This window comes from Panthera leo, chromosome D1, assembly GCF_018350215.1.
Source record: "Panthera leo isolate Ple1 chromosome D1, P.leo_Ple1_pat1.1, whole genome shotgun sequence".
Lineage (NCBI taxonomy): Eukaryota > Metazoa > Chordata > Mammalia > Carnivora > Felidae > Panthera > Panthera leo.
The window spans coordinates 71,090,238-71,105,551 of record NC_056688.1 but is presented as its reverse complement, the minus strand read 5'-3'; the positions used below and the strand labels follow the sequence as shown (position 1 = coordinate 71,105,551).

The following is a 15,314-nucleotide window of genomic DNA, read 5'->3' as shown; positions in this document are numbered from 1 at the left end:
AATCCTCAACAAAATGCTACCACACCAAATTTGAGAACACTTTGAAAGGATTATACTCCATGACCAAGTGGGATTTATCCCTGGAGTGCAAGGATGTTTCAATATATGCAAATCAATAAATGTGATATACTACATTAATAGAAAGATAAAAGTCACATGATTATCTCAATAGATGCAAAAACAGCATTTGACAAAATATAACATGGTTTCATGATAAAAACCCTCAACAGACTGGGTATAGAAGGAACAAGACTCAACATAATAAAGGCCATATATGACAACCCCACAGCTAATATTATACTCAGTGTTGTAAAAATTGAAAGCTTTTCCTCTAAGTTCAGGAAGAAGACAAGGCTACCCACTCTCACCACACTTATTCAATACAGTACTGGAATTCCTAGCTAGAGAAATAAGGAATAAAGAAATAAAAAGCATCCAAATCAGAAGCAAAATGGTTATTTGCAGATGATATGATCATATATATAGGAAATCCGAAAGACTCAAACAAAAAATTCTTGGAACTAATCAATAAATTTCAGTTACAGGATATAAAATCAATATACAGAAATCAGAAATCTATACACTAACAGTGAAACATCTGAAAAAAGAAATGTAAAAAACTGTTCCATTCACAATAGCATGAAAACCAATAAAATATCTAGGAATAAATTTAACCAAGAAACTGAAAGATCTGAACCATGAAAGCTACAAGATTTTGTTGGATGACATTGATGAAGATACAAACAAATGTAAAGATATTCCATGTTCATGGATCAGAAGAATTAATACTGTTAAAATGTCCATACTACCCAAAGCAATCTATAGATTCCGATGGCATTTTTCACAGCAATAGAAAAAACAACCTTAAAATTTGTATGAAACCACAAAAGAAACCACAAATCCTGAGAAAGAAGAACAAAGCCAGAGTATCACACTTCCTGGTTTCAAACGATATTGCAAAGCTATAGCAGTTAAAACAGTGTGGTACTGGCGTAAAAAAAAAAGACATACTACCAATGGAACAGAACAGACAGTTCAATATTAAACTCCCACATATACAACCAACTAATATTTGACAAGGATGCCAAAAAGGAATCCAAGGGGAAATGATGGTCTCTCTAACAAATGATGTTGGGAAAACCAGATAACCACATGCAAAAGAAAAAAGAAAGAAAATAAATTGAACATCTCTCTTACACCATTCACAAAAATTTACCTGAAATGGATTAAAAACTTAAATGTAATACCTGACATCATAAAACTCCTACCAGAAAACTTAGGGGGAAAGATTCTCCACATGGGTTTTGATAATAATTTGGGTGGATATGACACCTAAAGCATAAGCAACAAAATAAAAAATAAACAAGTGGGACTACATGAAACTAAAAAGCTTCTATACAGCAAAATAAACCATCAACAAAGTGAAAAGACAACCTACAGAATAGGAAAAAATATTTGCAAGCCATATAACTGATAAGGGGTTAATGTCCAAGATATATAAAGAAATTGTACAACTCAATGGCAAACAGCCCAAATGATCCACTTTTAAAATGAGCAGAGGACCATTTTCCCAAAGAAGATATATGAATGGCTAACAGGCTAACACATGAAAAGGTGTTCAGTCTCACTAATCACAGAAATGCAAATCAAAACTACAGTGAGATATCACTTTATACCTGTTAGAATGGATATGATCAAAAAGATATAACAAGTGCTGACATGGATGTATAAAAAAGGGGATCTTTGTGCACTGCTGGTAGGAATCTAAATCAGGGCAGCCCCTATGGAAAACAGTGTGTAGGATCCTCAAAAAACTAAAATTACCATATGATCCAGCAGTTCTGCTCCTAGGTATTTATCCAAAGGAATTGAAAATGCTATGTCAGATTGATATCTGCACCCCATGTTCATGGCAGCATTATTTATAATAGCCACAATATAGAAACAACCTAAGTGTCTGCTGACAGATGAATGAATAAAGAAATTGTAAGGTATATATTCAATGAAATATTATTCAGTCATAAAAAGACGGAAATTCTGCCATTTGCAACATGGATGGATCTTGAGGGCATTAGGCTTTGTGAAATAAACCAGAAAAAGACAAATACTGTATGATCTCGCCTATACAGAGAATCTAAAAGAAAAAACACCTAACTCAGAAAAAAGACCTGATCTGTGGTTACCGGAAGCAGGGAGTGGTGGAGAGGGAATTGGAAGAAGGTGGTCAAAGCTACAAGCTTCCAGTTATAAGATAAATAAGTACTAGGGATGTAATGTACAGCATGACCATAGTTAACACAGTTGTATGGTATATATAAAGTTAAGAGAATAAAGCCAAAGTGCTATCACAAGGAGAAAATTTTTCTTTTTTTTTGTTTCGTATGTGTATGATATAGTGGATATTAACTAAATATTATGGTAATCATTTCACCATATAGGTAAAAATCATTATGCTATACACTTTATCTTATCCAGTGCTGTATGTCAATTATATCTCAGTAAAACTGAGAAAAAAATATTGCTTTGGCTGTGTACAACATTATAGAATAATTGAATACTTTTGTTAGCAAGGTACAGCTTATATACAACATATATATAGATCATGTATTGAAACGCACAAGCAAAAAAGTTGATGAGGAGCCATCAACTTCTGCCTGAGAGTTTCCAGCGTCTCAACCTGCCCTACAGATTTTAGACTTGTCTGTCCTCGGATCACACAAAGTATTTACGTGAAATTGAATATACACGTAAATATATTTGAAGTGATATCACCTACCCTGGAAAGCTTTTCTATCTGGATTAGGTTAGAATACAACCTCCTGTGCCTACTCCAGAGATACTGTTTATCACACTGTGCTCTAATTGCCCCCTTCCTTCATGCCTCAAATACCAATCAAGCATCTACCATACTTGATTCTATGTTAAGTGTTACAGTGGAGAGCAAAACAGATGTAGTCCCTGTGTGAATGGAACTTACAGTCTAAGGGGGGGGGGGGGGTAGACATTAACCAAATAACTACACTATTAGATATATAAACTAAAACAAGTAGTGAGCTGAAAGAAAGGTATGACCACTCTTTAAAATCAAATAAGAAAGAAATATAACCTAGACTCAGAGAGTGGCAAGTCTGGAGAGGCTTCCTTGAGGAAGCAATGCTCAGCAGAGATCTGAAGATGAGTAAGACTTAACTGGAAATAGAGAATAAGGGGAGACCAGACCAGTGGAAAAGATACTGTGACTGGAAAAACATGCAGATTCTGACAAATTTAAAAACGCCAATGTGACTAGAACTCAGAGTGGGAGGGAGAGCATAGTGAGAATTCAGACTGGAACAATAGTCAGGTGCCACATTATATGTAACTTTGTGGACTGTATTAAGGGTTTTGTACAGGACCTGGCAGATCGTTGACTACCTCTATGAAGGCAAGAAACCACACATATAATCTTCCTAGATTTACAGATAAGCCAAGATCTCCAGGAAGTCTCAAAACTACCCCTCTTTATGGAAACAATTAATCTTATCATTGCCCTGGTAAGCCAGAGTAGGAGAGATGAAGCCCAGATTTATAGCGCTTGGCTCAGGGCCCTGCCAGAGACAAGGGCAAGACTTTTGTTAGCTCTACCCATCACTTACACGCAGCAGCTATTACAAGAATATCCAGAAAAGTTTCATCAAGAGCAGAAATATCTGAGGATCCAAATAATTGAATAGCCTTACCCCCTACTCCAGAGGCATTCTTGAGAATGAATTGTTCATTGTCTAGGATAGATCCAGGTAAAGACATGGCTCTTAGAAAGTTAAGTCAAGCTAGGACTTCATAGTGAAGAAAACAGAATTTTCTTGAAATTTCAACAATTACGAACCGGTCCTTGCTTCCAAGGTATGCTCTTAGTCACAGCCAATTCTCCCTGGAGAGAGCCAAGTGAAGCAGGAGAGCAGAGAAAGTAAATTCTGCTACTGGAGGAGTTTTCTAACAATTAGAGTGATCCAAAGATAGAATGAGCTACCTCAGAAGATAGTGATCTCAAAACTTCAAAAATAAGCTAGTAGGCCAGTTGGGGTGTTATAGAGGAGATTCAAGCTTATGGGTTGGTCTACATGAACTTAATGGTTTCTTCCCACCATGAGAATCTCAGAGGCAGAAAGAATAATGTGAATGAGTAACCATAGGATAGAGAGAACTGAGAACTGAGCGAGAGAAAGAGGCTGCTTGTAAAAAGCATTCAGTTATAAAGAACAGAAGGGCTTAATTTTGTTTGGAGTAGAAGCAGTTTATGCCATTGTACCTAATCTGATCTGGGTTTGGGAATGAAGAGGAAGAAATCTAACAGTGCATTCTTTCTGGGAACTGTGGCTTCCAACTTGAAATTAGGTCTGCACACCTACCCAACTCCAGTGAATGTGCTTTTCAGATTTTGGTGTTGGGCTAGGGTTATTATGGTGAAGATGGATATTAGTTATCTGTAGCTGTGTAGCAAATTATCTCAAAATGTAGCTCAGAAGAACAAATATTTTATTTTGTCACACAGATTCTGAGACTATCTAGGAGTGGTTCAGCTGGGTGGTTCAGGCTCAGGGTCCCTCTCTACATAGATAAATAGGTAGATAGATACAAATATATTATTTTATAGTCCAGCTCTCACCTGGGTCTAGAATCACATGCAGGTTCAAACAGGGCTAAAGAAGTCTCTCCTAAGCTCCCTTATTTGGTTGTTGCAGACTTTATTCCTGGCTATTGGACAGAGACATGGACCCCTCCATAACCCGCTTTAATGGCCTCATGACATGGCATCAGGCTTCCTAAGGAAGAAGTGATTCAAGAGGGAGAGAAACATGAATGAGTGAGTGAAATAGTGCCCAAAAAGGAAGCAGGACTATTATCTACAATATAAAGATCTCCTATAACAGACAAGCAGCCCCCCTCCTAAAAAAATGGACAAAGTATTTGAACAGAAATTCCACAAAAGAAGATAAACAAATGGCCAAAAACACACGAGGAGATACTCAATTATCACTAATCATTAGGGAAACAAAATTAAAACCCACAATAAGAGATGGTTACAGAATAATAATAATAGCTAAAATTTAAAAGACTGAAAATACTGAGCATTGGCAAGGACATGCGGAATGAGTTAAGTGATCATAATATACTTCTGCTGTAGTGTAAAATGTCAGAGCCATTAAAAAAAACTTTACTTATACACACATTTACCATACCACCTCCAGTAATTTAAGAATAATGAATTCAGCTTTTCACACAAGACTGTACATAAATGTTTATAAGAGTATCATTTATAATAGCCAAGTCAAGAAACAATTCATTTGTGGGTCCATCCAACAAATTGTGTACACATGAAATATTTCTTTTTTTAAAAATGTTTTAATGTTTATTTTTGAGAGAGACAGAGAGAGAGAGAGTGTGAGCAGTGGAGGGGCAGAGAGAAAGGGAGACACAAAATCCGAAGCAGGCTCCAGGCTCTGAGCTGTCAGCAGAGCCTGATGCGGGGCTCGAATTCACAAACCATGAGATCATGACTTGAGCTGAAGTCGGACGCTTAACTGACTAAGCCATACAGGCGCCCCAACGTGAAATATTTCTTAATTCTCCCTCTTCCCAGATAATTATATATTTATACACGTAGCAGTATAAATAAATCCCAGTCATTATGCTAAGTGGAACATCTTAGGGAAAGAACATACATACCATCTGTCTATCTCTGGGAAAATGAATCTGCAATGATAGAAATCAGGTCAATGATTGTATGGGATAGGGGTTTGGGAGATACTGACTTCAGAGTGTCATGAGGAACATCTGGGACAAAGAAAATATTCCATACCTTTTTCTGTGGTGATGGTTACATGGAGAACATTTGGCAAAACTCATGGAAATGTAATTTAAAACATATAATGTTTTATTGTGCAACCTATACCTTATGAAACGTAATTTTAAAAATAAGAAAAAAGGCTCTTGGGTGGCTCAGTTGGTTGAGCTCAGTCCACTTCGGCTCAGGTCATGATCTCATGGTTCATGAGTTCAAGCCCCACATCAGGCTTGCTGTTGTCAGCACAGAGCCCACTTCAGATCCTAGTTCCCTCTCTCTCTCTCTCTGTGCCTCCCCCACTTCTCTCTCTCAAAAATAAATAAATATTTAAAAAATAGGAAAAATGTTCAAAATATTTAAACAACAATTTTAGAATGGGAGGGATAATTCATAGAAACAAAATAATATTTGGAAACTTTATTGCTTTCTACCCAGGCAAAAATACCATATATTAAATAGCATACTTAATCACATGGATATAGATATAGGTATAGGTATAGATATAGATATAGATATAGATATAGATATAGATATAGATATCTACAAATGTAATCTTATGCCTTAGGGAAATTTTTCTGGTATTTTTTAATCATTATGGGAAAGGATCTTTTAATAAACCTCATAGAAAATTTCAATTTCCCATGTAAAAAATTATAAAGATCATTTGATGAAACCTCAGTGCAAAAACATAGAACTGATAACTGAAGCATACTTTTAAAAGCTATTTTAAATTAAAAAAAAAAACTACTATACAACTTTTGAGTCAAAGTGGAAGTCAAAACAAAAATTATAGACTTTTAAAGGCAAGATCTTTACATCTCATAACGTGTTACACGGTTAAAGGATGAACTCAGAGAACAAAATAATAAACATATAATAAATGTATAATATTTAAGATAGTGGTAAATTCTATGAATAAGAATAAAACTGAATAAGGTAGAGACTGATCAAAGAAGGAATACCATTTTGGTCAAGGAAGCCTTCACTGAGAAACTGACATTTCAGTAAAGTTCTGAAGGAAAGGAGGGAGGCAATCATACAGACATTGAGAGGACAGGATTCTAGGGTGAAAAATAATTAGCAAGTGCCAAGACCCTGAGGAAGCTGGTAGTGGAGCAAACGATGGGTAAATTAGTAGAAAGGGAAATCAGAGAAATGATGTGGGATCAAATCATGTAGTACTTCTTAGGCTACCGCAAGGACTCTAACTTGTATTCTAGTGGATGGGAAGCCTGTGAAAGGTTTTGAGCAGAGGATAAACATGATATAACTTATGTTTTACAAGGATCATTCCAGAATTGTCTATGTAGCAAAAAGGGTAGAAACAGGGAGATCAGGTGGGAGGTTGTTGTAATAATCCAGGTAAAACATGATGGAGACTTGGATCAGGAGAGACTCAGTGGAGGTGGGGGAGAATTGGTTAAATACAAGTAATCAAGGAAAAGAGAATATAGACCATCTGATTTAATAATTCAACTCAGAAATCTAAAGAGACCAGCTAAACAAACTTTTCAATCAACTGAGTGAAGGTAATTAAGTGGGCAGGAAAGAAATGAGTGAATTAGAAACCAAAAAGATATATAGTGAAAGATATACATAGAATTAAAAAATAAATAAATTATGTTCTTTGTAAAGTCTGATAAAATAAATTTTTGGTAAAGTAAGTAAGGAAAAAGAAAAGGGAAAATACAGATATATAACAGAATGGAAAAGAAGACATAAATATGAATACTTTAAGCTATAATGAAAAGATACAATTTGCTAATCATGCAAAAATTCAAATTAACAAGTTGCACAAAAATATAAGTGAATCAAGGATAGAATATTTTTATATTCTTTGGGTAAATACATAGTAGTACAATTGCTGGATCATAGAGTAGTCACCCCAATATTTTATAGCTCATTACCTACAATAGCCAAATTATGGAACCAGCCCAAGTGTCCATAGACTGATGAGTGGATAAAGAAGTGTACACCACACACACACACACACACACACACACACACACACACACACACACTGGAATATTAGTCAACCATAAAAAAAGAATGAAATCTCACCATTTGCAATGACATGAATGAAGCTAGAGAGCATTATGCTAAGTGAAATAAGTCAGTCAAAGATGAAACCATATGATTTCACTCATATGTGGAATTTAAGGAACAAAACAAGCAAAGGGAAAGACAAGAGAGAGAGAGGCAAACCAAAAACAGACTCTTAACAATAGAGAACAAATTGATGGTCACCAGAAGGGAGGTGAGCGGGGGGATGGGTTAAATAGGTGATGAGGATTAAGGAGGGCACTTTGTGATGAGCATTGGGTGATGTATGGAAGTGTTGAATCACTGTATCATACATCTGAAGCTAGTATTACACTGTATGTTAACTAACTGGAATTTAAATAAAAACTTCAAAAAAATAATAGAATAATAATACAGCAGACTGACCATAGCAGAAATTGAAAAACCTTGTTAAGAATTATGTTATAAAAGGAACTCTGTGAGAAAGTTTTAGAAGTGTATTATATAAAGGCACAGATAGTTTCCATGTTATTTACATTGACCTAAAACAGAAGAAGTTCAAAAGTTTGCCAACTCATTTGATAACTTTGGCAGAGCCCCAATACTAACTTTAACAATAGTAGTACAAAGTCCTAAATAAATCACAACAAATTGAATTTGGAAGCACATTTTATTTATTTATTTATTTTTAAATTTTTCTTTATTTTTTTTTGCAATATATGAAGTTTATTGTCAAATTGGTTTCCATACCACACCCAGTGCTCATCCCAAAAGGTGCCCTCCTCAATATCCATCACCCACCCTCCCCTCCCTCCCACCCCCCCATCAACCCTCAGTTTGTTCTCAGTTTTTAAGAGTCTCTCATGCTTTGGCTCTCTTCCACTCTAACCTCTTTCTTTTTCCTTCCCCTCCCCCATGGGTTTCTGTTAAGTTTCTCAGGATCCACATAAGAGTGAAACCATATGGTATCTGTCTTTCTCTGTATGGCTTATTTCACTTAGCATCACACTCTCCAGTTCCATCCACGTTGCTACAAAGGGCCAGATTTCATTCTTTCTCATTGCCACGTAGTACTCCATTGTGTATATAAACCACAATTTCTTTATCCATTCATCAGTTGATGGACATTTAGGCTCTTTCCATAATTTGGCTATTGTTGAGAGTGCTGCTATAAACATTGGGGTACAAGTGCCCCTATGCATCAGTACTCCTGTATCCCTTGGGTAAATTCCTAGCAGTGCTACTGCTGGGCCATAGGGTAGGTCTATTTTTAATTTTTTGAGGAACCTCCACACTGTTTTCCAGAGTGGCTGCACCAGTTTGCATTCCCACCAACAGTGCAAGAGGGTTCCCGTTTCTCCACGTCCTCGCCAGCATCTATAGTCTCCTGATTTGTTCATTTTGGCCACTCTGACTGGCGTGAGGTAATATCTGAGTGTGGTTTTGATTTGTATTTCCCTGATGAGGAGTGACGTTGAGCATCTTTTCATGTGCCTGTTGGCCATCCGGATGTCTTCTTTAGAGAAGTGTCTATTCATGTTTTCTGCCTATTTCTTCAACAAACATTTCTTATTTGTTTTTCGAGTGTGGAGTTTGGTGAGCTCTTTATAGATTTTGGATACTAGTCCTTTGTCTGATATGTCATTTGCAAATATCTTTTCCCATTCCGTTGGTTGCCTTTTAGTTTTGTTGGTTGTTTCCTTTGCTGTGCAGAAGCTTTTTATCTTCATAAGGTCCCAGTAGTTCATTTTTGCTTTTAATTCCCTTGCCTTTGGGGATGTGGAAGCACATTTTAATACATACCCTCTGGCCAGACAGAGTTTATCAAGAAACAGTGTAGAGATTTAAGACACCAGACTCTGGAACCAGATAGCCTAGGAACAGGTTTGCTATGGATCTGCTAGCTGTGTGGCTTTGGTCAATCTATTTAATTTCTCTGTATCTCAGTTTCATCATCCATCAAATGGGGCTTCTGATAGTAACTACTTTATGCAGTCATTGTAAAGATTAAGAGAGTAATTCTGTGGGGGCGCCTGGGTGGCTCAGTGGGTTAAGTGTCCAACTCTTGATTTTGGCTCAGGTCATGATATCACAGTTCGAGAGTTCGAGCCCTGCATCAGGCTCTGTGCTGACAGCTCAGAGCTTGCTTGGGATTCTCTCTCTACCCCTCCCCAGCTTCCCCCTCCCTTTCTGTCTCTCTCAAAAATAAATAAATAAACTTAAAAGAGTAACTCTGTGAAGCACTTATTATAAGCCAAGCATATAGTAAGCACTCAAAAATATTAATGACTATTAATTTCTATGTTTGGAGATATATTGTTCATATTAGCAAGTCAAAGGAGAAAAACCATAAGGTAATGTTGTTAGATATCAAAAGTATTTTGATAACGTTTCATATTCATTTATTATTTTAAAAAAGTTCTAGTATACAGTAAGAAGAAAAATATTTTCTTAAAATAATTAAGAAGCTCCATTTGAAATCTGTAGCCTTCATCATCAAGGATGCCTATTATCACCAGCATTGTCATGATGTGATACAAAAAGAACAAAAAATATGAAATAACATTTATTATTATTTACAAATGATACATTTTTGTACCTAGAAAACCCAATGCCAGTCAAAATCCAAACAGGATTTTTAAACAATTGGTAATTATTCTAACTTTCTTCTAGAAGAAAAATAATGTATAAAAATTGCCAAGACCATGTTGAAACAGAGAAGTATTGGGGTGCCTAGGTGGCACAGTTGGTTAAGCAACTGACTCTTGATTTTGCCTCAGGTCATGATCTGTGAGATCAAGCCCTGGGTCAGGCTCTGTGCTGACAGCAGGAGCCTCCTTGGATTCTCTCTCTCTCTCCCTCTCTCTCTGTGTCCCTCCTCTGCTTGTGCTTGCTTGCACACTTGCTGTCTCTCAAAATAAATAAACATTAAAAAAATGGGAGAGAGAGGGAGAAGTATGAGGTGCTTTTGGCTTATATGAGGCTTCATCTTTTACAAGTGCAAGAGGTATACATATCAACACAAGAGAAAAGAAAGACCAGAAGAAGATAGCATATGATAAGGGTGGTGTTTCAAATCATTGTGAAAATTGTTGGCTAATTAATAAATGTTTTGTGAAAAGTAGACAATTTTATTATTAATAAAATCTATCACTCCATTGCATTTGTAAATTCAGTATGTTTTCTGAAATCCATCATATTGTCAGGCAATATTTGCAGAACCAAATTTGAACCATGCGTTTTGGAAGTGATTCCAAAAGCCGAAGGCTTATTGAGTAGGGTACATTAATTCTATAATAAGAACTCTTGATATACATATTTCACCTGCAATTCTGTCAGTTTTTATTTCACATAATTTGAGGCTGTGTTGTTGGATGCATGTGTGTCTATTATCAATAGATATTCTTGCCACTTTGCTCCTTTTCCCACTAGATGATCTCTTTCCTTTTCCAATAAGGTTTTTTTCCTCCTGAATTCTATTTTAATCATATATTATGAAGCTCAACTTGTTTTTCTTCATATTTGTCTTATGTATCTTTTCCTACCCATCTATTTTAAATAATTTTGAATCCTTCTGTTTATTTCATAGAAAAAAAAATCATTGCTAGAGCCTTAAAAGAAAGTCCAACCTGATAGTCTTGGTCTTTTATTTGGTGACTTTAATTAATTTACAATTATTTTAAAGCTATGTGAATACTTATTACTGCCATCTTTTCTCAAATTGTGCATTAACTATATGTCAGGGGTCTTTTTCATGAACAGGTCTTTTTTTTTTTAATTTACATCCAAATTAGTTAGCATATAGTGAACAATGATTTCAGGAGTAGATTCCTTAATGCTTCTTACCCATTTATCCCATCCCCCCTCCCACACCCCCTCCAGTAACCCTCTGCTTGTTCTCCATATTTATGAGTCTCTTATATTTTGTCCCTCTCCCTGTTTTTATATTGTTTTTGTTTTCCTTCCCTTATGTTCATCTGTTTTGTCTCTTAAAGTCCTCATATGAGTGAAGTCATATGATTTTTGTCTTCTTCTGACTGACTAATTTCACTTAGCATAATACCCTCTAGTTCCATCCACGTAGTTGCAAATGGCAAGATTTCATTCTTTTTGATTGCCGAGTAATACTCCATTGTCTATATATAACACATCTTCTTTATCCATTCATCCATCGATGGACATTTGGGCTCTTTCCAAACTTTGGCTATTGTTGATAGTGCTGCTATAAACATTGGGGTGCATGTGCCCCTTCGAAACAGCACGCCTGTATCCCGTGGATAAACACCTAGTAGCGCAATTGCTGGGTCGTAGGGTAGTTCTATTTTTAGTTTTTTGAGGAACCTCCATACTGTTTTCCAGAGTGGCTGTACCAGCTTGCATTCCCAATGAACAGGTCTTTCCACTGAACAGAACAGATTCTGTTTCAGTATTAAAAATGTATGCATTCTTAAAAAAAAATAAAAAAAAAAAGGGGGCGCCTGGGTGGCTCAGTCGGTTGAGCTGCCGACTTCGGCTCAGGTCATGATCTCGCGGTCTGTGAGTTCGAGCCCCGCGTCGGGCTCTGTGCTGACAGCTCAGAGCCTGGAGCCTGTTTCGGATTCTTTGTCTCCCTCTCTCTGACCCTTCCCCGTTCATGCTCTGTCTCTCTCTGTCTCAAAAATAAATAAACATTAAAAAAATTTTTTTAAATGTATGCATTCTTTTTAAATTTTATGATATGTCCCTTAATATAAAAGACCTATACTTATGACATTTATTTTTACTAAGCATGAGTATAAATGACCATCCATATATTCCAGTACTCAGTTTAGAAAATGATACCTAAGGAAACAAAACCATGGTGGGTGCTGCCTTTATACCCCTCTTCATGACATCTTCTTCCCACCCACTCAAAGTTAATAACTTTTAAAAATATGATATTTATTCTCCTTGCACGTAACTGTATTTTTGCTACATATATATGTATCCCTAAATTATGTATAGTAATGTTATGCATGTTTTAAATTCAATACAAATGGTACCATCTGTATGTACCTTTTGCAACTTACTTTATTTTGCATGCAACATTACATGTGAGATTTATCCAGGTTGATACATATATTTATATTCATTGTTCTGTAGTGTATTGTACATATCCATTATATGAATAAACCACAGTTTATCTAAGGTATAGATTATCAATAGATAGATAAAGAGATAATAACGTATGTGAGTTTCAGAAGCAGTAGACTGGAACCAAAACAAAATGAACATTATTTTTTTTTAATGCTTATTTATCTTTTGATAGAGAGAGTGAGGGGGAAGAGGGGCAGACAGAGAGGGAGAGAGAATCCCAAGCAGGCTCCATACTGTCAGCGCAGAGCCCGATGTGGGGCTCAAACCCATGACCCATGAAATCATGACCTGAGCCGAAACCAAGAGCCGACCGCCCAACTGACTGAGCCACTCAGGTACCCCAAAGTGAACATTCTTACAATGATTTTAAGGAGATGAAATGCAAATGAACTCATAAAAATAAATGGATAAAATTGCTAAGTTGGACATTAAGCGAATTGACATAAAATCTCAATAAGAGGAAAAACAAGCCATGGTACCAAAAACAGTTCCATCAACTGATGACCCCTGTATTAGTCTGCTCTGGCAGTCATTACAAAATAACACAGATTAAATAGCTTAACAACAGAAATATATTTTCTCTCAGTTCTGGATGCTGGAAGTGCCAGATGAAAATCCCATCAGCATTGATGTGTAGTGAAATCTCACTTTTATCTTACACATCGCTGTCCACCAGCTGTGTCCCCACCTGGCCACTTCTCTGTGTGTACATGGAGAGGGAAAGAGAAAGATCTCTGCTATCTCTCTGTTTTTCTTTTAAAATTTTTTAAATGTTTGCTTATTTTTGAGACAGAGAGAGAGACAGAGTGTGAGTGGATGATGGGAAGAGAGAAAGGGAGACACAGAATCTGAAGCACGCTCCAGACTCTGAGCTGTCAGCTCGAACCCACAAACCGTGGGATCATGACCTGGGCTGAAGTCAGACATCCAAGCGACTGAGTCACCCAGGCGCCCCTATCTCTCTCTGGTTTTATAAGGCCTCCAGTCCTATCAGATCAGGACCCTACCTTTATGATCTCACTTAATCTTAACTGCTCCCTCAAGGCCCTATCTTCCAATACAGTCACATTGGGGGTTAGAGCTTCAGCATATGGATTGTGGAGGTACGTGTTCTCTCTCTAATACTCCCAAATCTTATATCCCATTTAGCTTTGTCACAACATTATTAAAAAGCAACCTCAAAATCTTAGTGGTTTACAAAAGCAAATATTTATTTTTCTTGGTCATGGGCAGGTAGTAGGGATGAGTGTGGTCTCAGCTGGTGTTGGCTGCGTGTGGATCTAGACTGCAGGTCAGGTTTAGGTCCACAGGCTTCATTTTGGAGTCCAGGCTAAAAGGGCAAAGGACACCTAAGCATGTACTTTTCAGGGTGATTCCAGTACCACAAGAGCACAAAACCCAACCACATAAACATGTTTCAAACCTCTGCTTGTACCACATCTACCAGCATCCCATCAGCCAAATCAAGTTACTAGGCTAAGCCCAAAATCAAGGATCAGGGATGTCCATTTCACCTACATTGTGGCCATGGTGAGAATAAACATACACACACACACACACACACACACACACACACACACACGCACGCACACTACCATGGGAGCGATAGTTCAACAGGCACAGCATAGATTCTCAAGCTCCAAGTGTTTGGCATGAGTCTTAATGACACTAGAAGACATTGTTTTGCTATGACGGCCCATGTGGGTTTTGCGTAGTAAAGACTGATGCTGCAGCCACACCATCCATAAGCTAAAAGTCTTTTGTCTCTCATGTTGTGCTTTGATTCCTCACCCACTCCCTACAGCGCTTCGTAAAGTTCTGAGCCAGTGCACCCTGCTTTTGTTTGGAGAGTTCACATTGGTCACACTCTTTCACTCTGTGAGCTCTGAGTCCATTGAGAAGTATGGTGGGAATTCAGTGCAGTATTGGCTTTATTATGGTGAAGTTGCCTTGGATCCCAGACTGAAATGGTTTCTCATCTGTTTCCCCTCCTGATATGACTTCCTAGTCATAGGTATTACTCCTAGAGAGCACCCTGCCTGTCTGCTCTGTTTACAGCGTGGGGAGGAAGCAAAGCTGGTCAGATTAATACAGAGGAGGAGAAACATAGAGCAAGAAGGGTGCTCAAACTAAAGACACAGGCCTTGTGGAGGCAGGAGGCAGAGTCACTGATAACTGGTGGCCACTGCGGAAACCTCCAGGCTTTTGAAGGAGTCACTCTCTAGGTGACCGAATTCACTGAAGATGAAGGCCCTTGGACAGTTTGGCTTGAAGAAAATCAGGCCCAGAGGGGACCTGGTAGTTGACCATGAACATAAAAAAGACATAACTCCATTACTTCTCTCATTCATTC

The 15,314-nt window shown here is 37.3% G+C and overlaps 1 long non-coding RNA gene across 1 annotated transcript in view; it reads left to right on the top strand.

The window, feature by feature from the left end:
• The window catches only part of LOC122200055, a 67,135-nt gene that overhangs the window by 4,439 nt on the left and 47,382 nt on the right, over positions 1-15,314 (top strand). The window contains exon 2 of the long non-coding RNA XR_006193706.1: positions 4,722-4,843. This is a non-coding gene — a long non-coding RNA (uncharacterized LOC122200055). The remainder of the gene's footprint in view (positions 1-4,721; positions 4,844-15,314) is intronic.